The 25618-nt window shown below is 40.8% G+C and overlaps 1 long non-coding RNA gene across 1 annotated transcript in view; it reads left to right on the forward strand.

Moving 5' to 3' along the window:
- Positions 1–2486: 2486 nt before the first annotated feature.
- The window catches only part of LOC120102910 (uncharacterized), a 45359-nt gene continuing 22227 nt past the window's right edge, over positions 2487–25618 (forward strand). The window contains exon 1 of the long non-coding RNA XR_005504848.2: positions 2487–6502. This is a non-coding gene — a long non-coding RNA (uncharacterized LOC120102910). The remainder of the gene's footprint in view (positions 6503–25618) is intronic.

The raw sequence follows: 25618 nt of genomic DNA on the forward strand, positions 1-25618 counted from the left end.
AGGGTTCTTACCAAAGGATCTGAGTGCAGTGGATCTTCTGGAATGCCTCAGGATATGGTGTCTTCCAGGGAGCAGACTAGCTAGTCATCTGTCCCAGCAGAAAGGACTGGGCAGAAGGGGAGTGGTAATTGGCAGGCAAGGGTTTTTGGGGAATGGTGGGTCACAGAGTCCACTGGGTTCCCAGTGGACTCTGTGGGACCTTGGGAGGGTTCTACCAAATTCTCTGAGTGCAGCAGAACTTCTGGAATGCCTCAGGATATAGTGTCTTCTAGGGAGCAGACTAGCTAGTCATCTGTCCCAGCAGAAAGGACTGGGTGGAAGGGTAAACCCATTCTTATAACTGAAGAAGTTACAATGAAGACATTACAACCAAAGAAGTATGCAGAAAGGCAGCTGATTCTCATTCTACATTCAAAGAAGAGTTATAAAAATAAGTGGGATTTTGGCAATTCCTTAGCGTGTTATCAAGCAATATGAAAATTGTGGCTAATAAGTTCTGTCTTTGTGTATATATGAAAGAGACAGAGACATATAGCAAAATGTTATGCTAACGGGTGCCTTTAGATGTTTGAATACTATAATGTTTATAAAGTGAAAATTAACCAAATCTACTTCATATCCCATCTTGTGTGTGTGTGTTGCTTCTTTTGTTTACTTTTTGTTCTGAATTAATGACTTCCCCCTAGTTTGCTTCATTGCTGTGATAAAACACCATGATCAAAAACAACCTGGGGAAGAAAGAGTTTGACTTACTTATCTCCAGTCATGGTACACTGAGAGTAGCCAAAGCAGGACTATACTGTAGCAGAGGCATGGAGGAATGCTGCTTACTTTCTTGCTTGCTCACAGTGTGATGAATCTGCTTTCTTTTACAATGTAGGCCCACCTGCCCAGGAGATACTACCCACTGTTGTTGAAAATATTTAATTCCAATCCAGACTTTCTACCTTGCCTTTGACCATTTAGTTCCTGGAGAAAAGACACATGCAACCTTTATATTTATAATAAGAATTAGTCAACACAAGAGCTGGGGAGATATCTATCCTCTATGCTATTATGTCTATTTCCCAGCCAATAATCCCATTATATAATTTGCCATGTTAGGTCTAGGCTACAATTAACTCCAATCAGCCAACCCACATGGCTATTATTTTAAGCCTCTTACCTCATGGCAGCTGATTCTACAATCCCACCTGACCAGAAACTTCTTATCTGTAGTGTGCTCTTCCCTGAGAAAGACCACCTCTCCTGCTCCTACCTTTCCTCAGTTGCCTATAACCTTTGTGTAATGTTGAGGCAGCCTGCCCTCCCTACCTCAATCCAGTTTGACATGTCCATTGACGTTCTTTTTCAGCTCAGGTTTGGATAGTCACTGTTGGTGAGACTTTATGAGTGTAGCTTCTGATATTACTTGGAAACACGTCCTCCCTGATCCTTTGGCTCTTAGATTCTGTCTGACACCTCTTTTTCCAATATTCTCTGAGCCTTAGCCTGGGAGTGTTTTGTAAATTTATCTATCAGAACCGGTTCCACAACTTTCCCTTTTGATTAGTTGTAGATTCCTGTATTTGTCTTCATCTGTTGCAAAGAGGCATTTTTTTGATGAGCATGAAGACTACACTTACCTGCGGGTATAAGAACAAATGTTAATACGTGGCTGTTAAGGATTATGCTGTTATAGTAAGTTAGTAGTTGTAGATTCTTCTCCAATACCCTGATTTCACTAGCATTGAGTCATTAGCTAGGTTTCTAATACTAGCCATGGGTTCCCTTTTGTTGCATGGATCTTAATACCAATTTGAGAGTTCTGATTACTGACAACATATGTGTGCCATCCCTGAACCCTTAGGGATATCATGCTATGCTAGTCAGTGTCGTGGTTCATGGGCATCATTGCCATGCAAGACTGTTGATTTCTTTCCTTCTTTAGAAGATTGCATGGATTCTTCTGGTACCATGAAAACTAGTCCTCAGGGAGGAAGCATTCAAGCCAGGTCTAGCTCAGGGTTCTCTAGGTCATGTTTCTGATCTCCTCAGAAATAGGGACTTACTGTCTACCTGTGGAGGGCAACCAAGGGTAATGGCAACAGGCTGTATGTTTTGGGAGTCTCATCTGCAATCCTGGCTCTGACCTTTTCTCCTTTTTTTTTCTTTTTTCAAAAGAGAAGAGCTAAATACTGATTCTTGGCCTGTTGGTATACCTGAATGGTGATAAAGACACCGAGTGCTGGGGATTATTAAAAACACTCAAATTAGATGACATGAGAGGTCACCTGTAAACTATCCCTTTATTTATTTATTTATTTATTTATTTATTTATTTATTTATTTATTTATTTATTATTAACTTGAGTATTTCTTATATACATTTCGAGTGTTATTCCCTTTCCCGGTTTCCGGGCAAACATCCCCCTCCCCCCTCCCCTTCCTTATGGGTGTTCCCCTCCCAACCCTCCCCCCATTGCCGCCCTCCCCCCACCAGTCTAGTTTACTGGGGGTTCAGTCTTAGCAGGACCCAGGGCTTCCCCTTCCACTGGTGCTCTTACTAGGATATTCATTGCTACCTATGAGGTCAGAGTCCAGGGTCAGTCCATGTATAGTCTTTAGGTAGTGGCTTAGTCCCTGGAAGCTCTGGTTGCTTGGCATTGTTGTACATATGGGGTCTCGAGCCCCTTCAAGCTCTTCCAGTTCTTTCTCTGATTCCTTCAACGGGGGTCCTATTCTCAGTTCAGTGGTTTGCTGCTGGCATTCGCCTCTGTATTTGCTGTATTCTGGCTGTGTCTCTCAGGAGCGATCTACATCTGGCTCCTGTCGGTCTGCACTTCTTTGCTTTATCCATCTTGTCTAATTGGGTGGCTGTATATGTATGGGCCACATGTGGGGCAGGCTCTGAATGGGTGTTCCTTCAGTCTCTGTTTTAATCTTTGCCTCTCTCTTCCCTGCCAAGGGTATTCTTGTTCCCCTTTTAAAGAAGGAGTGCAGCAATCACATTTTGATCATCCGTCTTGAGTTTCATTTGTTCTAGGCATCTAGGGTAATTCAAGCATTTGGGCTAATAGCCACTTATCAATGAGTGCATACCATGTATGTCTTTCTGTGATTGGGTTACCTCACTCAGGATGATATTTTCCAGGTCCAACCATTTGCCTACGAATTTCATAAAGTCGTTGTTTTTGATAGCTGAGTAATATTCCATTGTGTAGATGTACCACATTTTCTGTATCCATTCCTCTGTTGAAGGGCATCTGGGTTCTTTCCAGCTTCTGGCTGTTATAAATAAGGCTGCGATGAACATAGTGGAGCACGTGTCTTTTTTATATGTTGGGGCATCTTTTGGGTATATGCCCAAGAGAGGTATAGCTGGATCCTCAGGCAGTTCAATGTCCAATTTTCTGAGGATCCTCCAGACTGATTTCCAGAATGGTTGTACCAGTCTGCAATCCCACCAACAATGGAGGAGTGTTCCTCTTTCTCCACATCCTCGCCAGCATCTGCTGTCACCTGAGTTTTTGATCTTAGCCATTCTCACTGGTGTGAGGTGAAATCTCAGGGTTGTTTTGATTTGCATTTCCCTTATGACTAAAGATGTTGAACATTTCTTTAGGTGTTTCTCAGCCATTCGGCATTCCTCAGCTGTGAATTCTTTGTTTAGCTCTGAACCCCATTTTTTAATAGGGTTATTTGTTTCCCTGCGGTCTAACTTCTTGAGTTCTTTGTATATTTTGGATATAAGGCCTCTATCTGTTGTAGGATTGGTAAAGATCTTTTCCCAATCTGTTGGTTGCCGTTTTGTCCTAAACACAGTGTCCTTTGCCTTACAGAAGCTTTGTAGTTTTATGAGATCCCATTTGTCGATTCTTGATTTTAGAGCGTAAGCCATTGGTGTTTTGTTTAGGAAATTTTTTCCAGTGCCCAGATGCTTCCCTAAGTTTTCTTCTATTAGTTTGAGTGTGTCTGGTTTGATGTGGAGGTCCTTGATCCACTTGGACTTAAGCTTTGTACAGGGTGATAAGCATGGATCGATCTGCATTCTTCTACATGTTGACCTCCAGTTGAACCAGCACCATTTGCTGAAAATGCTATCTTTTTTCCATTGGATGGTTTTGGCTCCTTTGTCAAAAATCAAGTGAACATAGGTGTGTGGGTTCATTTCTGGGCCTTCAATTCTATTCCATTGGTCTATCTGTCTGTCTCTGTACCAATACCATGCAGTTTTTATCACTATTGCTCTGTAATACTGCTTGAGTTCAGGGATAGTGATTCCCCCTGAAGTCCTTTTATTGTTGAGGATAGTTTTAGCTATCCTGGGTTTTTTGTTATTCCAGATGAATTTGCAAATTGTTCTGTCTAACTCTTTGAAGAATTGGATTGGTATTTTGATGGGGATTGCATTGAATCTGTAGATTGCTTTTGGTAAAATGGCCATTTTTACTATATTAATCCTGCCAATCCATGAGCATGGGAGATCTTTCCATCTTCTGAGGTCTTCTTCAATTTCTTTCTTCAGTGTCTTGAAGTTCTTATTGTACAGATCTTTTACTTGCTTGGTTAGAGTCACACCGAGGTACTTTATATTATTTGGGTCTATTATGAAGGGTGTCGTTTCCCTAATTTCTTTCTCGGCTTGTTTCTCTTTTGTGTAGAGGAAGGCTACTGATTTATTTGAGTTAATTTTATACCCAGCCACTTTGCTGAAGTTGTTTATCAAGCTATCCCTTTATACTGGAAGCATTTAACTGACTAGAAGAAAGGCTATGACTCAGTCCAAGGTGACACAGAAGGACATTAGCATGACCAATAGGAAGCATGGAAATAGGAGATCCTCTGTAAATGCTAGTGGTGAGTTCCTGAGCAGGCTGTCTCATTAGAAGGAGGTAGAGAGAGGCAGACACATGTCTTCTGAACTTGGTCTTGAGACACAATAGAGGAAGGAAGGAGACTGAAAGATTTCTGGAAGTTCTTAGAGCATCAGTTAGGGGAAGCTGCTAGGGTTGGGGAAGAGGGACCACTTGAGTATGTCCGCATTATCACGATGCCTTTTCTTTATTCATCATAATACTTTTCAATGTTATTTTATGTTACATGTTGAACATTTCTTCCTGCTTAGTCAGGCTTTCTTTTACAGTTATAAGACTAAACACTAAGATTTCATTTGTAAATATAATTTATAGAGATGACTTAATGTTTCCTGATAGTGCTTTCTTTTCTTAGCTTTGAATTCTCCAGATGTGTGATTTGCTGGAGTATGCTTCCACTGACCTTCAAGAGTTATTTGCAAATTGTCATGGCCAGTTGGTTAAAGTTTCCAGCTAGATGGTCCTTGCCCTCAGCCTCTTTTTTTTACGATTCCATATGGAAGTCCTGATCATATTGTAGGCTCCACAGAGCTGTTTTGCTCCTTCATGGTCCATGAAAGCACAATTGTTAGGAAGCAAAGGACTTCCTTGTGCAGTGTCTGGCCCCTAAAAGTGAGTGTCCCACGTTTGTATGCATCATATCTGGAGTTGAGCTTCTAAGACAGATGACTTTTCTCTTTCTGTCTCCTGTAAGTCACGGTGTAAGAGCACAGTGTGTTTACTGGAGCAAGATTCCGCCAATGGGTGTGGCTTGAAGTCGAGAGTTTATGAACTGTGTAGCTTCTGCTATTGTCTGAAGCATTTCCTCTCGTGTCTCAGAGTTTCATGCTTTCTCAGGCAAGGCCAGTTTTATATCCAGATAAATGTCTGGGTTTTCTTACTCCTAGGGTGAGAAGAGTAGGGGAAGTGGGCTGATGAGTGGTGGTTGTGGTGTTTTCTTTCTGGCAGGGACTTTATTGTGGGAGGAAGGTCTGTCTTCTATAAAATAGTAAAATAAAATTTAAAAAACCAGAATGACTGTAACTATTCTCAATAAGAAAATGATTTCTGTTACTATAAAGTGAGGAAAATAGCAATAAGGTTTGGGGGGGAAACGCTGTAACCATTAAAAAATAAGGAAGATAAGGAACTGGTCACAGAAAAGTCTCTGAGAACAGTGAAGTTCAGGCAGATCTATTCATTTTGAGTTGTCATGGAAACAGAAAGAATGATAGTGAGTCTCCTCCCACTAAATCAATAAAACCGGTTTTTGTTTTGCTCTGGGAGTCACCAAGCATACTGAGCTCTGGTATGGAGAAAGCCAGTTTTCATAGCATTAACAACCTCATCTTGCGGTAAGCAACTTGAAAAGCACCGTAGCCAGAATAAAAACCCACAATGTATGCATAGGAGGCAGTGCCCTCAAATAAGATTAGGGCCTCTTCTGGCCACCTGCTGTTCTGGGTCCTGTTTCTCTGTAAATGTTTGATGTTAAGCCAATTTGTTTTATTTTTCTTAATAGATCTGTGTATCACTCATGAGATCAACTCAGTGTAAACAACAAGGTAAAATGCATATTCACATTTAATCTACCTATAGCACATAGCATGGAGAGAACTGGATACCAAGATCATGGCGTACTGTGTCTAATCCAATGCATAGATTATGGTAAGAGTCATTTGAGCATTTCTTGGTCTGGATTGTTCTGCTTTTGTGTACTTCTTCTTGTCTTTTAGCTTTGAGAGACCTGCTGATCTGTGCATGTCAGAGAGCCACGTGCCATCCTGTGCTGTGCAAGTTTTTCCAGACACTCTCTTGAGTCAAAGCTGATTTTCTCTCAAATGACATGCTGTCCCCTGCAACGTTGACAGTCTATGTAGACTCCACAATATATTTGCTCACCATGTGATCAAGTTTCTTTTTACAGCTGTCAATTCTCCAGATCATGTGATATGCTGTGATTCCCCTACAATTCAAGGATGCTTTGTCCATTGCCCTGACTGGTGTCTCTTTGTAAGTGGCTTGAGCTGCAGTGGGAAGGGCTTTAGAGACACCAGTGACTGTTGATGAAGAGATCAGTTTCCTTTTAGGAGTCACTTAACCTTGCAGTTCCGTTCCACCATGTTGCCTCCAGCAGTAGTAAGCTATCCTGAATACTGTCCTCTTGCAGTTTAGTGAAATTGGCTGATATTTTAAATGCCAGTATAAGTGTGTGACCGAGCATATGCATGCAAATACCATTTACAACTTGCAAACACAAAGAGTGACAATTTGAATTTTAACTGGAGGATAAACATGAAGAAGATTGATTCATAAGCCCTTAATAAATGCCAGAAGCATTTTAACCAGCATTTAATTTTTTAAAGCCAGATCTTTAAGGAAGAGGTACTTCATGTTAGAGAATAGGAAAGCAAGGCTCAAAAATGTGAAATCCCTTGCTAAAGCCACAGTGAAGTGAGATTGTGTCTCATATAAATATCAGAGAAGCTACACCCATGAAGCCTCGTTATCATAGCTGCCAAGAGAGAGCCAGAGTGACAGAGAGAGAGAGAGAGAGAGAGAGAGAGAGAGAGAGAAAGAGAGAGAGAGAGAATGAGAGAGAGAGAGTGAGAGAGAGAGAGAGACAGAGACACAGAGAGAAAGAGAGGGGGTGCACAGGGTCATGCATGTGAGATATTGGAGGGAGGAAGGGGAAAGGAAAGGGGGAAATGATAAAATTATAATTTAATTTAAAAATATAAATATAAATAATTCCTTCACAAAGGACTATGACTTTATCAGTCGTCTTTTTCAGGGCCAGAGCTTCACAATGAAAGAGTGAGATGAGCATTTATGTTTTCTTAACAAGGAGTTCATTGTCCTTTCTGGTACGATACACCATCCAGTGCCTAATTTGTCTAAAGCATGAGTTCCTTGTCTATTAATAGCCTATAGGAAGAATAATATCAACCAACCAGACACCCCACAGCTCCCAGGGACTAAAACACCAACCAAAGAGTACACGTGGAGGAACCCATGGCTCCAGCTGCATATGTAGCAGAGGATGGCCTTGCCGGGCATCAGTGGGAGGAGAGGCCCTTTGTCCTGTGAAGGCTTGATGTCTGAGTATAGGGGAATACCAGGGCAGGAAGGTGGGAGGGAGTGGGTGGGTGGGGAGCACCCTCATAGACTCAGGGGTAAGGGGAGGGGATGGGGGTTTCTGGAGGGGAAACCAGGGAAAGGGTTTACATTTGAAATGTAAATAAAGAAAATATCCAATAAAAATTAACAAAATTATCCTTTCTACTAATAATAATGCATAGTGGCTTTCAATATGCCAAGCTTACTAGTATTTTGAACAATCGAACATTTCCAGATAAACATCTAGAATGTCTTTGAAGGCTTGCAAACATAATGTAAAATTAGCAACATAAGTTATGAAAGAAAGGGAGAGCATATACCTGTACTGAGAACCTATTATTCCTCAGACACATCTTTAGGTACTTAACACACAAAAGCTCTGTGAAGCTTATGTAAGTTTCACTTTGCAAGAGACCTAAGGTCAGAAAAATTATTTCCACCACTCTTGTAGAACCAGCAGAATTTGAAACTTCTCTATATAGCTCATAAATTTCCATGTCCTACCCTTTAGTTTGAAGAATCAAGTATATAGAGTCCCATGCCTTAAACTCTGAATTACTTTATAAGGTTAAGGTGTTAAGAGTGCTTCCTGCTCTTCTAGAAGACCGGAGTTTGATTCCAAGCACCTATATCAGGCAACTTACAACCACATGTAACTACAGCTTCAAGAGCTCCAGGACCCTCTTCTGGCTTCCTTGGTCTCCAAACCACAGCACAAGTGTATACACACACACACACACACACACACACACACACACACACACACACACACACTGCATGTCTTACCTTGTTCACATTTTATTCCTGACCTGATCTGCCTAAAGTTGAGGAGAGGAATCTGGGGCTCCAGTGTGCCTAGAATACTACCAGTAATAGGCAGAAACCAAGGAATATTAGGGTCCCTCTTCTCTGAGAGTGTTTATTGATCAAACACAAATTTCAACACATTTTAATGGTAAAAACACATGCAAGCATTTTCTAGGTACAGAAATTTGTATAAAGAAAAGCTAGTTACCATAAACTTGACCTAATTTTATGCTGTGTAAGATATAAACATAAATTATGACCTGTCTATAACCTATATACTAACTGTGAAGGTCAAGAGGATAAAATCAAAAGACTATTGGGAGTCATGTGGTTCCTATGTGTGTACATGACTGGCTTTAGCTAAGACTGGCAAGGGCAAAGCCATCACAGTGAGAACTGTCCTTTGACACATAGTGTCTGCCCAGGTTAGCATAGCTCATTTTCTGAAGGACACAGACATCAAAGAACAGGTCCAAATCATAACATGTTTTATCTTCTATTGCAAAGTCTTAGCAGGTTATCAGTGGTCATATTTTAAAAAGTACAATAGCTGAGATCATGGCAAATTAGCTATCAAAATAAGATAAAGCAGAGATATTAGAGGTTCACCTTGGAAATAAAGCAGATGAATGTGAAACTGTGAAGGTCATGTGTTTGGTAAACAGACCCAAACTTATAAAAGATAGAACGTAACGAAATATCTGCATTAAAATTTGCAATGTATTGTACTTCAATGTGTATGGGATGTGGGTTTACTTCGGATGTTTCTTTTAGGGGGTTGTCTGTTTTGAACAAGCCCTAAAGGGACAATATGTCTCCCTTCCTTAACAGATTTAAAATGGTATTTTGATATAGACACATATGGGCTTGGGTTATGGCTCAGAGAGCCCCAGAGTGCTTGTCTAGCATGCCCAAGACCCTGGGTACAATCTCCAGCACTATTAGGAAATATATATATATATATATATATATATATATATATATATATATATATATATATATAAATATAAATATTGACAGGCTTGCAAACAAGCAGACACGAGAGCCCCAGAGTGCTTGTCTAGCATGCCCAAGACCCTGGGTTCAATCTCCAGCACTATTAGGAATTATATATATATATTTTAAAAATATTGACAGGCTTGCAAACAAGCAGACACGAGTGTAAAAATTAGAATTTTCTAAGATAGTTTTGTTAATAGACCGGGGAAGCTTGATCAAATCTGTCTTGTAATATGGTCATTTGAGACTTAGACAGCACAGTGCTTCTGGCCCATCTGTTTTATGAAGGTAGAGAGCTTCCGCTATGGACACGCAACCTTCATTCTGGTTTTCACATGGGCATGAGTCTATTTTCTCATGATCATTTTGTTAACCCCTCTTACCTTGGAGCTGAACATATTTCCCTGGTTCATATTCCTCAGAAGAAGTAATGGGAGAAGAGGAGTTTTTCTTGAGCTATCTTAGAACTCTGTGTGGGGGTTTCTGCATTTATGTATCTCATGTAAGAGGAAAAATCCAGACTTTAAACCGGCCTTTGAATCCACTCTTGTCCTAAACAAATCATTCCTTTATATAATTTGTACAGACCTTGTATGTGCTCTACTTGGCAAGCAAGAGGTAGGGCTGGCACAGCGACCTCCTCATGTGGAATCGCCTGGAACCATTTCTATTCAGTGCTTCTGTTCTTTGGCAAGTGTATGTGAGTTGCTGGATGACTTGTACTGATTTTAGATCAAGCATGAAACTCATAGTAGTTACTTGGTGACATAAAATGATAGAAATACTTTTGCACGGAGTGGAACTTCTGTGTTGGTGAAGTGAGAATTATAAATGCAAGCAAAACCTAACATTTATTGTGTATTTATTCTCTACCATCATTGTAGTGAGTTGTTTTTTTTTTTCTGGATCCCCTCATCCTATCCTATCTTTTAGGAAAGTTCTAAAGTCTCAATGTACTGATGGGGCAGTCATAGACTTTTAGTGGGGTTAGTTAACCTGCTTCAGGATAGTAAGAAATGAGTTGTGACTGGAGCAGAGGATTAGTGTCTCAGAAGCAAGGCTCTTAAACAGAGAGACCTGCTGCTGTTCACAGCAACCTGTGGAGCTCTGGCTGTGAGAGCAGAGCTGAGGTGGGAAGTATGGACAAGGTGGGGATTAGCACAGACTCTTGAGCAAGATCGGGGAGAAGATGGAGGGGCAGGGAACATGGCTCATAGAAGGGGGAGGAAGCATGGTCAGTGGTAGTCAGGTAGATAAAGGTAGTGGGGGAAATTCAAGTACATCTGGAAGATGTCGGATGAGGAGAGGAATACCTACTCCAGACCTTAAGACAGGTGGCAGTTCAACACAGAGCCCTTTGGTAGCCATAGGCTTGTTGTGGTGACTAATGGGGTCTGTATAATTCACAGACTTTGAGAGTCTCATCTTCCAAATACTTTAAATACTTGGGTCCCTTCCACAGTGTGATGCTTCTTTTCACTCACTTCATTGTTCTCTCTGAACACCCGAGGCTGGTTGAGGGAAGCCATCTATGCTTTTGATTTGGGGGATGAATGTTAATTTCTGTCTCTTGTTGTTAGCCATCTTTTCCTGAAATCTTAGATGAACGAATCAGGTGTGTTTGATTTAACCTTTAAAGGGTACAGGACCCATCTGTATTTAATGTTGTGATGTTTTATAATTTATCATATATGTGGCACTTTTGATAAATGATTTACCTGCTATGACTTTATTGGAGTAGATAACGTTTCTTAAAAGGGCATTATTTCCTAATGTTAGGAAGCTTAATACAAAGATAAAATGGGATATTTTAAAAATCTAAATAGGGATAATACACGCACTTAGAATTGATTCATGTCTTGAAATATATCCTAAAATATAAAAACACTACATTAAAATAAAATCACATTACAAAACTTTTAAACAATACACATTTTCTTTGAAAATTTTAGCCTTTTTTACTGGGGAAAAGTTTTACATTTGTGATTATCAAGCCTCCTGGTTGTATGAATTGTTTTCATATTTCACTGCAGTCGTGTAAGACATTTTTACTTCAAAGGAAAAATGTTATGAATTTACAGTTCTTTTAAGGTTCAAGAATCTGTTTTGTTTTATTATTAGGACAGAGGCAGCGAGTAAAAGGCACGCTACATTTAAAAGAAGCGCAGGGATCCTGATGTTTCCCTGCTTAGATAGCACAGAGACTTAGAACACCACAGGAATTTCTCAGCATTGTTCACCTCCTGACAACGTGTGGGTTGTACAAAGGACAAATGACTTTCTGAGGCACTGAGAAGGCCAATTTTAGAGGACTATCCAATCACCGTAGACAAATATTTGTGTTCCTGGGGATTATTTGATTTTTATCAAAGCAAATTGAATTGGAAACATAGTCTGTATTAAGTCATTGGTATTTACTGTCGAATTCTTTTTCTCATAGACATTGCTGGGTAGCACATGAGCTCCAAGCCATCAGTTAGACACACCACGTAATGATTCTTATCATGGCTAGACAAAATAAAAGCTCTTTAGAAGTCACTTCACAAGATAGCGGCATAACTTTCTTCACAGGAACTTGTTAAACAAATAATGATTATTTAAGAGATTGGGTCAAACTTTTACACCAGTTTAACAATCACGGTTCCAAAATGTCTCTAGCCTGACCTACATTCTGAGAGACTATGGTATCCAGAGCATGGGAAAAATCTAGGCCACCCTCAGTAGCTTTTAAGAGCCCTGTGGACACCGACACTAGGTTAACATGATGTGTTTTCAAGGCATAAGCACCGTTAATTGTATAAATGATCTCATTTCTGCCTAAAATTGTTATTTAAAAAGTTCACAGAGCTAAATGATGCTGTCTGTATCCACACTGGAGCTGGTGAAGACACAGATCTCAGTGGTTGGTGAGGAAGGTCTCTGCTCTTCACGAGACAAACATCCTTCGATTTTACAGTTTCCAATAGGAGATCACACAGATTAATGTTCTAGGCTAACAAATGAAACATAGGCTCCAGGTGTTAGTTCACCCTGAATCCCCTTTCAAGCTCACAGCTCTGCCAAGCAAGAAAGGGTTAAAAGCATAAGGAAGATGGAGAGGGGGAGGGGTGGCATAGATAAGACACAACAGAACAGAATTAAGTCTCACAGGCAGGATTCGGAGACAGCTGTGGTCCATGCTGTATCTCTTATCTAAGGCACAAAGGAGCACAAGATGCTGTGTTACTCTCCACGTGCTGAGTCAAAGTCCAGGAGGATCCAGGGAGAACAGTTGACATTCTAGGCTCTTGTTTCATAAACTAATCGAAGAAGCTGGAAATTTGAAGCTAAAGAGATCAATATAAGAGTCTGCAAAATGCAGTGACAGTAATTTAGGACGGATATTTGGCTACCAGAATCTAGACACCACTGCAAACAAGTGACCAAGGTAGCTATTCTATGCTTTCTGATTTGTGTCCAAAAGGGTGAAGGATTTTGGAAGGCAAAGCTATTTCTTTTTAACTTTATCCACATTTATTAGACATCTATTATGTGCCAGACATTGTACTAGGTGGAAGAAAAGTTTCTAATGAACTAAAACACACACACGCACACACACACACGCACACACACACACACAGCACCCCACACATGACAGTAAATGAGTCAAATTTATTAAAGAAGGTAACCACAAAATAGTCAAAAAGGTGTCAGATAGAAAGGGTGCAGATAGACAAACTGACAGCACATATATTTTTACAAAGGAGACATAAACTAGCACACAGAGAATGGAATAGCTCTAAAGAGAAATACATCTAGAGGTGATGTTTGTGTGTGTGTTGGGGGGATCAAAGAAAACCTCTACAAGGAAGTGATGTTTAAAGATGTAAGTTATTTGTAACTTTAATTTTTCAAACTTTATTTTTAATGATGGTTCTTGAGCACATTAACCTCCCTTGTAGCCCACCACCCACCAGAGGTAGTGGAAAAGAAAGGATACAGGGAAATGGACCTGTTCAGAAAGGTTCTTTGGAGCAATTCCTGTGTTGTCTGGAAATGGGCAGTTCAGTTCATAGGTTAGCAGGCAGTGGAAGCTCGATCCATTTGCAAACACCTCATGGATATACCAGCAGTCCAGTTCAGTAGAGTCAGATTAGCAACAGCGATATCAAGACCTAGTAGAGACAGCTAGGCCTCAGCCTTGGCTCAACTCAGCAGGAGGGACCAGCAGGAGCACCAGGAGAAGTTCTCAGCTGTGCCTCTCTCAGGGAAGTGAAGATCAGCAAAGACTTGAGACCCACAAGCATTGCACAGCTAGCTGTACCAGTAATCTAAGCTCTGCCTCTGTCACTCCATAGAGTCCTATTTATACCCCCTTCACATCACACGTCTTTCACGTGCCTTGCCAGGGCACAGCTCTTGCTTCAGCAAGTGCATTCAATTAGCCTGAGCCCACGGAAGTGGCAAGAAACTGCAGCATACCAACAAAAGGTTTCTGCTGTGTTTCTCTCTATGGAGTCCAGACAAATGCAGCTCACCTATGCAGTGTAAGGCAGACTAATACATTCGTGTCTTTAGCGAAGAATCCTTCATCATGTGTCCTTTCACATGCTTTAGAAGAACATCCTCTCCCCTGTGTCTGCTTCAGCAAAATGTTTCTTCATGAGTCGGCCTTAGCCTTTCACATCTGTGTCCACTTTAACTAACTAAACGTACTTTCACATGTTTGCCCCAGTAAAACACCATTCAACCAACTTTCCAAAGAACCCTAAAGTTTCTACTTCAGTTCCTAGAATGGACAGATATTCAAGTACTTGCAAGAATACCTTAGAGCCTCTGTCAAGGACCAACTTCAAAAAACTATAGGTTAGAAAGGGCTCGGTTTAGTTCAAGTTTCAGTGCGTGTAGAGGCTATGTAGCAGTGGAGGGTATCCAGTGAAGAATAGGGAAGTTGGCAAGAACCAGACTGTGTAGTTTGAGAGACAAAAAGCTACTTGACCAGAGTAAAGAATTGGCTAACTGCTTGGTTCTAACACCAGATTAGTGTTAAAGTCTGGAAAACAAATTAGGAACCATGAAGCAGACCACTGCTGCCAGATTGTGTTGTTCAAATACATTTTGGAAGAGCTCAGGATTAGGAAGTAGCCCCAGGGCAAAGCATTTGACCTGGGAATTTGTGGCCATACCCGGAAGGATTTTCTCTCTGGGTTATGGTGCAGTAATGGGCAGAGAAGCATGACGGTGAGTCACCCAGCGTGGGCTGGTTTGAGATGAGTAAGGTGAGGGTGTGTCTGAGAGGCAAGATGGAGGAAGCAGAAAGTCTGTCCCTCTCTAAGAGAGGAAAGCCTCTGGTTATCCCCTAGGAACAAGTTAGGAGGTTAGCAGGGTGATACTCTCCCTATGGATTTAAGCAAACGTGAACGCGTGATAATAAGCAAATGACAATAGCAGTCCCTTGGCTCCTCCTACAGGCTGATTTGTATTTTCTGGAAACATCCATTGATGTTCTAATTCCTAGTACCTCAAAAAAAAAATGCTTTTAGTTGGAAAAAAGAGTTTCAAATGTTGCTAGTCAAATTAAGATGACTTCATACTCACGTATCCTGGGGCCCTTTCCTAGTGAGGGACATTTCCATGCAGGTAGAGGAAGCTCGGACACAGAGACGCAGGGAAGATGGCCACGTGAATGTGCATGGACACACAAAGAGAAGGCAGAGATGGGCGTGCTGTACTCATTAACCAGAGAATGTCAAGGATTGATGGTCACCATGGGAACTGAGAGAGAGGCTGTGAAAAGATTCCCCCTCAGAAAGACCCAGTGTCTCTATTCCCACCTCAGGGACAGGAAGCTTCTGGGATTTTAGCAATCCCGTATCAGCGGCCCCAGAATCTCACGGTTTCTCTCTTCCAGTCTTTTCTCTCGCACACCATGGTGATTTGCTTCTCGATATTTCCTAACCCCTTTTAGAAATTATTTTTAAAAAATTAAAATATTTTAATATTGAAATCTTTCAAAGCATAACAGACTTCAGCCCTTCCAGTGTCTAGATTCATCAGATGACAACTTTTCTCCCATATTTATTCCAGTTCTTTTTTTTTCACTCTCAGAAGGAAACGTAGCAGATGACATCTTCCATTTCCCACCTTTTCCACATCCATTCTCCTCTCTAATTCTTATGTTTGTAAAGATGTGTCCAGAGCAACAGGATAACTCACCTCATTACCTGCCCCTATGATGCTTTGTGCAGATCTCACGGCACTGATCACATTGTACTTTAACTGTAGTCTCCATCTAGGAGGAAAAATATGACTTGATTTTAAGCCTCTGTCTGGTACCTATGCATGTCGATCCCTTGGTCAAAGTGAAATGACTCAGTGGGGAAAAATGTTGGCTGCCAAGTCCAAGGACCCAAGTTCAATCCCTGGGACCTACCTGGTAGGAGAGCATCAAATCCTGTATGTCAGCCTCTGAACTTCATATGCACACTATGGTATGTGAAACACCCCTCCCACCCCTTAACTTAATACATGTAGTAGAAAATGTTAAAGCCATTACTTGTCCCAAGGGCCTTAATACTGGACAAGCTAGGGTTATCTTTCTCTCTCTCTAGAAGCTGAAACTTTATGATTATACTTATTTAACATAGTGGAATTATCATTTTCCTACAAACCTTCCTTTCTTCTTCATCTTGGTATATTGTTAATACTCTATTTTCCTGTACTCTTGATCTTGGGCTTGATCTTGGGTTTTCTTAGACCAGTGAAAAGCAGCAGAAGCAAATTCATGCTAGTTCCCATCTGACTCTTTAATCTCCCATGTCCCTGATTGTTGTGGTAAAAATTAAAAAATGAACATTTTTTATCAGTTCCCACGAGCCAGATCCAGTTGCTACTTTGCCCCATGGTCCACAAGCTGCCCACTCCTGGCTGGCCATCTCCCTTTTAGCTGCCCTCTCCGCACAGTCCCTTAGCTGGTAGTTACCACGCCTGACACACACACTCTCTCTCTCTCTCTCTCTCTCTCTCTCTCTCTCTCTCTCTCTCTCTCTCTCCAACTGCCTATGTGCCATTTCTTTCACACACTGTCCTCTTTAGCGCCGTAAAAGTCAAGTTCCAGAAACTTTTAATTTAGCAATTAAATTTACATGTTAAGTTCTCAATCCACAATTCATCCACACAAAAATTCACTGCCAATTGGTAAAGATATAAACTGCCCACCCAGACAAGATAAAAGTCGATCGAGTTCACCTAAATCTGATCCATCCTTCTCTGTAGACTCCATCTTGACCTCCCTCCTTCGTCCTCTCTCCTGCCTTACAAACACTTTGTCCCCACCCCACTGTCTACTGTCAAATCATGTATTATTGCCTTGACACCAACATATACCTGATCTCCTTTCTATGCTCCACTGTTAGTGCCCAGTAGATGCAGGACCCAGTGAACCGAGTCTAAAGTCTGATTGATGCCAAGACTTACAGTCAACATAGGCCTGTAGATTGTGGGAAAAAATGACCGCTTCCTCACATCAGTTGAGACTTGGGGTGATTGTTACACACACTTAAGGCAAGAAAAACCTCACTAGTTCGTTAAAGTCAGAACTATAGCATTAACAGTTGGACTGGTCATCCAGTTTTCAACTAAATTGTTATTTTTTTTTTAGTAAATATTCCACAGACCTCCCACCCACCCACTCACACACACAGGACTCTTCCTCAGTAGGAGACTATGTCTATTACCGACAAAATAAGTTAAATCGTGGAGGGAATGACATCCTCTTAGAAGAGTGTGTCCTTATGAGGGAGATAGTATGACTATTGCGAGTGAGGAAGGCTTGCTTGTGGACAGCAAAACATGAGATGCTTTAGGAAAAGAAGTTTCTCTCCTTGCAAGAGTCTCTGATAATGCCTTCATTTTTCCATACTTGCTCAGTATTAGCCCAACTGTGGCCACTGTCTTTCATTCACAACTTGTGTGTTCAAAGCTATTGGGTTCCCAGAGAAAGACCAAAAAGGCTCCATTTTCCCATTTCCTAAGGGGGTAATTACATACCGGGCAGAACAACAAACTTGGGCCCTAGGCTGTCAGTGAAATCTGGTTTCTCTCAGGTGAGAGCCATTTTGTATATGAAAAGTTAAGAGAGGAATGTGGCTTTAGCAATACCGAAGGGAACTGTGGTTAGCATGGATCTGATAAAAGCCTTTGTTTTCCATGTTTTGATTGGCCCTGTGAGAGGTCCCAACTGCTCACACGTTCATCTGTATTCCTATTAGTGGGACCTAAAAGTGCTGACACAGGCTTGCAGATCGGCCCAGTGGCTTGCCAGGGTAAACTTGTGTAATGCGCTGCACATCCCGCCTAACAACAGTGGTTCCTTTGTCACTTGAACAGAGGCGATTAAGAACATGAGTCATTAAAAAGAGCTTTAGGAAAGCAGGCAGCATTTTCCAGCACTGTGGCTTTGGGGGAGCTCCATGACGCCTCAGACTCTGGACAAACGGAAGCATTTCTCTAATCACCAACAATCTGAATTGATGTGTGTGTGTGTGTGTGTGTGTGTGTGTGTGTGAGAGAGAGAGAGAGAGAGAGAGAGAGAGAGAGAGAGAGAGAGAAGAATAATCCAAATTGTCATTTCTGAAGCTTAAAACATGCCTAGGTTTGTTTTTTTGTTTTTTTGTTTTAATGAGAATTGAAGCAGAGGTAACAAACGTTCTCCCGAATTGACATCAATATGGCAAAAAGATGATTTTCAAACCTTAATGGCCTGGGAATCTCTGCTTTCCTAACAACAGCACAGGTGTTGTTTCTTTTCCTTTTCCATTTCTTCTCCTTACTCCCACCCTCCCTCTTCTCTTTTTTTTCCTCTTTTTCTTTTAAATTATCTGTGTTATTGTTGTTATTGACAGCCCTCTTCGCATTGTTCAGGCTGACTCCGAACTCCCCTCCGGGTGAGTCAGCTCCCCAGGCAGCTGTGACTATTTCCTCAATTTTAATACATTCAAAAGTGAAAGTGTAAGAAAATGGCGATTAAAACGTCTTTACTCACCCTGAATAAAAAGATAATGTTATTTAAAGCTCTTCTCTGTAGCATTTTTACAATACTTTTTGTGTAGTTAAGACCTTACAGTATGTGTAACTCTGTGTTATTCACTCTCTTAGGTTTTTGGGACTTTATTCAGAGGCTGGTCATTGATTCCGAGGTGGCTCATTGCCTAAACTCGGCCTCTTGCTTGTGTGCTGGAACACAGCTATCCTTAAGTATTCACACATTCAGCTGGACGGGCAGTTTCAACAGAGCCTACATGGCCTCACAAATTAAAATATTTATTCTCTGGCCTTTTACACAAAAAGTTTGTCAATATAATAGGCTGTTAGAGTCCCATTGTCAATAGGACTTTAAAGCCTCTCATATACTTACACTAGATGTTTGTGTATCTGTCACTCACTAGCACTGCCTTCTGAAACTAATTAGGTACTTTATTGAGTAGAGCCAGATGTATATGTATGTGTATAAAGTAACCACACACGTAAGATCATCTACATATAAATCACATGTATATGACTGCTCTTCCAGAGGTTCTGAGTTCCATTCCCTGCATCCACATGGTGGCTCATGACCATCTGTAATGGAATCCTCTTCTAGTATGTCTGAAGATAGCAATAGTGTACTCACATAAAATAAATATATACAGTGTGAGTCTCCCACTAAATTCAGTTCTGGTTACTGGCATAACATATGGGATGTATTTTACTAGAGCACAGGCAACTTACCAGTGGGTGTAGCACAGGAGAAAAGTGACACCTCTTCCCTCAGCAACCATAACTATCCCTAGTCCCCTCAGGGAGGGGTGGATCCTTATTCCTATCCATGATGAAATGTTGGCAGGCCCAATCTTGTGCAGGTCTAATGCTGGTGGCCACATTGTAGTGAGTTTATAAGTAGTTTTACAATAAGCTTCTCCACCCAATGGCCTTCCCATTTTTTTCTATCTCTTCTTTTTTTTTCCTTTTTTTCCATCTTTATTTATTTATTTATTTATTTATTTATTTATTTATTTATTTATTTTTATTAACTTGAGTATTTCTTATATACCTTTCGGGTGTTATTCCCTTTCCCGGTTTCCGGGCAAATATCCCCCTCCCCCCTCCCCTTCCTTATGGGTGTTCCCCTCCCAACCCTCCCCCCATTGCCGCCCTCCCCCACCAGTCTAGTTCACTGGGGGTTCAGTCTTAGCAGGACCCAGGGCTTCCCCTTCCACTGGTGATCTTACTAGGATATTCATTGCTACCTATGAGGTCAGAGTCCAGGGTCAGTCCATGTATAGTCTTTAGGTAGTGGCTTAGTCCCTGGAAGCTCTGGTTGCTTGGCATTGTAGTACATATGGGGTCTCGAGCCCCTTTAAGCTCTTCCAGTTCTTTCTCTGATTCCTTCAACGGGGGTCCTATTCTCAGTTCAGTGGTTTGCTACTGGCATTCGCCTCTGTATTTGCTGTATTCTGGCTGTGTCTCTCAGGAGCGATCTACTTCCGGCTCCTGTCAGTCTGCACTTCTTTGCTTCATCCATCTTGTCTAATTGGGTGGCTGTCTATGTATGGGCCACATGTGGGGCAGGCTCTGAATGGGTGTTCCTTCAGTCTCTGTTTTAATCTTTGCCTCTCTCTTCCCTGCCAAGGGTATTCTTTTTCCTCATTTAAAGGAGTGAAGCATTCACATTTTGATCATCCGTCTTGAGTTTCATTTGTTCTAGGCATCTAGGGTAACTCAAGCATTTGGGCTAATAGCCACTTATCAATGAGTGCATACCATGTATGTCTTTCTGTGATTGGGTTACCTCACTCAGGATGATATTTTCCAGTTCCAACCATTTGCCTACGAATTTCATAAAGCCGTTGTTTTTGATAGCTGAGTAATATTCCATTGTGTAGATGTACCACATTTTCTGTATCCATTCCTCTGTTGAAGGGCATCTGGGTTCTTTCCAGCTTCTGGCTGTTATAAATAAGGCTGCGATGAACATAGTGGAGCACGTGTCTTTTTTATATGTTGGGGCATCTTTTGGGTATATGCCCAAGAGAGGTATAGCTGGATCCTCAGGCAGTTCAATGTCCAATTTTCTGAGGAACCTCCAGACTGATTTCCAGAATGGTTGTACCAGTCTGCAATCCCACCAACAATGGAGGAGTGTTCCTCTTTCTCCACATCCTCGCCAGCATCTGCTGTCACCTGAGTTTTTGATCTTAGCCATTCTCACTGGTGTGAGGTGAAATCTCAGGGTTGTTTTGATTTGCATTTCCCTTATGACTAAAGATGTTGAACATTTCTTTAGGTGTTTCTCAGCCATTCAGCATTCCTCAGCTGTGAATTCTTTGTTTAGCTCTGAACCCCATTTTTTAATAGGGTTATTTGTTTCCCTGCGGTCTAACTTCTTGAGTTCTTTGTATATTTTGGATATAAGGCCTCTATCTGTTGTAGGATTGGTAAAGATCTTTTCCCAATCTGTTGGTTGCCGTTTTGTCCTAAACACAGTGTCCTTTGCCTTACAGAAGCTTTGTAGTTTTATGAGATCCCATTTGTCGATTCTTGATTTTAGAGCGTAAGCCATTGGTGTTTTGTTTAGGAAATTTTTTCCAGTGCCCATGTGTTCCAGATGCTTCCCTAGTTTTTCTTCTATTAGTTTGAGTGTGTCTGGTTTGATGTGGAGGTCCTTGATCCACTTGGACTTAAGCTTTGTACAGGGTGATAAGCATGGATCAATCTGCATTCTTCTACATGTTGACCTCCAGTTGAACCAGCACCATTTGCTGAAAATGCTATCTTTTTTCCATTGGATGGTTTTGGCTCCTTTGTCAAAAATCAAGTGACCACAGGTGTGTGGGTTCATTTCTGGGTCTTCAATTCTATTCCATTGGTCTATCTGTCTGTCTCTGTACCAATACCATGCAGTTTTTATCACTATTGCTCTGTAATACTGCTTGAGTTCAGGGATAGTGATTCCCCCTGAAGTTCTTTTATTGTTGAGGATAGCTTTAGCTATCCTGGGTTTTTTGTTATTCCAGATGAATTTGCAAATTGTTCTGTCTAACTCTTTGAAGAATTGGATTGGTATTTTGATGGGGATTGCATTGAATCTGTAGATTGCTTTTGGTAAAATGGCCATTTTTACTATATTAATCCTGCCAATCCATGAGCATGGGAGATCTTTCTATCTTCTGAGGTCTTCTTCAATTTCTTTCTTCAGTGTCTTGAAGTTCTTATTGTACAGATCTTTTACTTGCTTGGTTAAAGTCACACCGAGGTACTTGATATTATTTGGGTCTATTATGAAGGGTGTCATTTCCCTAATTTCTTTCTCGGCTTGTTTCTCTTTTGTATAGAGGAAGGCAACTGATTTATTTGAGTTAATTTTATACCCAGCCACTTTGCTGAAGTTGTTTATCAGCTTTAGTAGTTCTTTCCAGGACTTTTATCATGAAGGGGTGTTGAATTTTGTCAAATGCTTTCTCAGCTTCTAATGAAATGATCATGTGGTTTTGTTCTTTCAGTTTGTTTATATAATGGATCACGTTGATGGTTTTCCGTATATTAAACCATCCCTGCATGCCTGGGATGAAGCCTACTTGATCATGGTGGATGATTGTTTTGATGTGGTCTTGAATTCGGTTTGCCAGAATTTTGTTGAGTATTTTTGCGTCGATATTCATAAGAGAAATTGGTCTGAAGTTCTCTTTCTTTGTTGTGTCTTTGTGTGGTTTAGGTATAAGAGTAATTGTGGCTTCATAGAAGGTATTCGGTAGTGATCCATCTGTTTCAATTTTGTGGAATAGTTTGGATAATATTGGTATGAGGTCTTCTATGAAGGTTTGATAGAATTCTGCACTAAACCCGTCTGGACCTGGGCTGTTTTTGGTTGGGAGACCTTTAATGACTGCTTCTATTTCCTTAGGAGTTATGGGGTTGTTTAACTGGTTTATCTGTTCCTGATTTAACTTCGGTACCTGGTATCTGTCTAGGAAATTGTCCATTTCCTGAAGATTTTCAAGTTTTATTGAATATAGGTTTTTATAGTAAGATCTGATGATTTTTTGAATTTCCTCTGAATCTGTAGTTATGTCTCCCTTTTCATTTCTGATTTTGTTAATTTGGATGCACTCTCTGTGTCCTCTCGTTAGTCTGACTAAGGGTTTATCCATCTTGTTGATTTTCTCAAAGAACCAACTTTTGGTTCTGTTGATTCTTTCTATGGTCCTTTTTGTTTCTACTTGGTTGATTTCAGCTCTGAGTTTGATTATTTCCTGCCTTCTACTCCTCCTGGGTGTATTTGCTTCTTTTTGTTCTAGAGCTTTTAGGTGTGCTGTCAAGCTGCTGACATATGCTCTTTCCTGTTTCTTTCTGCAGGCACTCAGCGCTATGAGTTTTCCTCTTAGCACAGCTTTCATTGTGTCCCATAAGTTTGGGTATGTTGTACCTTCATTTTCATTAAATTCTAAAAAGTTTTTAATTTCTTTCTTTATTTCTTCCTTGACCAGGTTATAATTGAGTAGAGCATTGTTCAATTTCCAAGTATATGTGGACATTCTTCCTTGATTGTTATTGAAGACCAGTTTTAGGCCGTGGTGGTCCGATAGTACGCATGGGATTATTTCTATCTTTCTGTACCTGTTGAGGCCCATTTTTTGACCAATTATATGGTCAATTTTGGAGAAAGTACCATGAGGAGCTGAGAAGAAGGTATATCCTTTTGCTTTAGGATAGAATGTTCTATAAATATCCGTTAAGTCCATTTGGCTTATGACTTCTCTTAGTCTGTCTACATCTCTGTTTAATTTCTGTTTCCATGATCTGTCCATTGATGAGAGTGGGATGTTGAAATCTCCTACTATTATTGTGTGAGGTGCAATGTGTGTTTTGAGCTTTAGTAAGGTTTCTTTTACATATGTAGGTGCCCTTGTATTTGGGGCATAGATATTTAGGATTGAGAGTTCATCTTGGTGGATTTTTCCTTTGATGAATATGAAGTGTCCTTCCTTATCTTTTTTGATGACTTTTAGTTGAAAATTGATTTTATCTGATATTAGAATGGCAACTCCAGCTTGCTTCTTCAGACCATTTGCTTGGAAAATTGTTTTCCAGCCTTTCACTCTGAGGTAATGTCTGTCTTTGTCTCTGAGGTGTGTTTCCTGTAGGCAGCAGAATGCAGGGTCCTCGTTGCGTATGCAGTTTGTTAATCTATGTCTTTTTATTGGGGAGTTGAGGCCATTGATGTTGAGAGATATTAAGGAATAGTGATTATTGCTTCCCGTTATATTCATATTTGGATGTGAGGTTATGTTTGTGTGCTTTCATTCTCTTTGTTTTGTTGCCAAGACGATTAGTTTCTTGCTTCTTCTAGGGTATAGCTTGCCTTCTTATGTTGGGCTTTACCATTTATTATCCTTTGTAGTGCTGGATTTGTAGAAAGATATTGTGTAAATTTGGTTTTGTCATGGAATATCTTGGTTTCTCCATCAATGTTAATTGAGAGTTTTGCAGGATACAGTAACCTGGGCTGGCATTTGTGTTCTCTTAGGGTCTGTATGACATCAGTCCAGGATCTTCTGGCCTTCATAGTTTCTGGTGAGCAGTCTGGTGTGATTCTGATAGGTCTGCCTTTATATGTTACTTGACCTTTTTCCCTTACTGCTTTTAATATTCTTTCTTTATTTTGTGCGTTTGGTGTTTTGACAATTATGTGACGGGAGGTGTTTCTTTTCTGGTCCAATCTATTTGGAGTTCTGTAGGCTTCTTGTATGCCTATGGGTATCTCTTTTTTTAGGTTAGGGAAGTTTTCTTCTATGATTTTGTTGAAGATATTTACTGGTCCTTTGAGCTGGGAGTCTTCACTCTCTTCTATACCTATTGTCCTTAGGTTTGATCTTCTCATTGAGTCCTGGATTTCCTGTATGTTTTGGACCAGTAGCTTTTTCAGCTTTACATTATCTTTGACAGTTGAGTCAATGATTTCTATGGAATCTTCTGCTCCTGAGATTCTCTCTTCCATCTCTTGTATTCTGTTGGTGAAGCTTGTATCTACAGCTCCTTGTCTCTTCTTTTGGTTTTCTATATCCAGGGTTGTTTCCATGTGTTCTTTCTTGATTGCTTCTATTTCCATTTTTAATTCCTTCAACTGTTTGATTGTGTTTTCCTGGAATTCTTTCAGGGATTTTTGTGACTCCTCTCTATGGGCTTCTACTTGTTTATTTATGATTTCCTGATATTCTTTCAGGGATTTTTTCATCTCCTCTCTATGGGCTTCTACTTGTTTATTTATGTTTTCCTGGAATTCTTTCAGGCATTTTTGTGATTCCTCTCTGTAGGCTTCTACTTGTTTATTAATGTTTTCCTGTGTTTCTCTAAGGGAGTTCTTCACGTCTTTCTTGAAGTCCTCCAGCATCATGATCAAATATGATTTTGAAACTAGATCTTGCTTTTCTGCTGTGTTTGGACATTCCATGTTTGTTTTGGTGGGAGAATTGGGCTCCGATGATGGCATGTAGTCTTGGTTTCTGTTGCTTGGGTTCCTGTGCTTGCCTCTCGCCATCAGATTATCTCTAGTGCTACTTTGTTCTGCTATTTCTGACAGTGGCTAGACTGTCCTATAAGCCTGTGTGTCAGGAGTGCTGTAGACCTGTTTTACTGTTTTCTTTCAGCCAGTTATGGGGACAGAGTGTTCTGCTTTCGTGCGTGTGGTTTTTCCTCTGTACAGGTCTTCAGCTGTTCCTGTGGGCCTGTGTCTTGAGTTCACCAGGCAGGTCACTTGCAGCAGACAAGTTGGTCTTACCTGTGGTACCGAGGCTCAAGTTCGCTCTCGGGGTGCTGCCCACGGGCTCTCTGCTGTGGCAGCAA

Source organism: Rattus norvegicus, chromosome 5 (genome assembly GCF_036323735.1).
Source record: "Rattus norvegicus strain BN/NHsdMcwi chromosome 5, GRCr8, whole genome shotgun sequence".
Classification (NCBI taxonomy): Eukaryota; Metazoa; Chordata; class Mammalia; order Rodentia; family Muridae; genus Rattus; species Rattus norvegicus.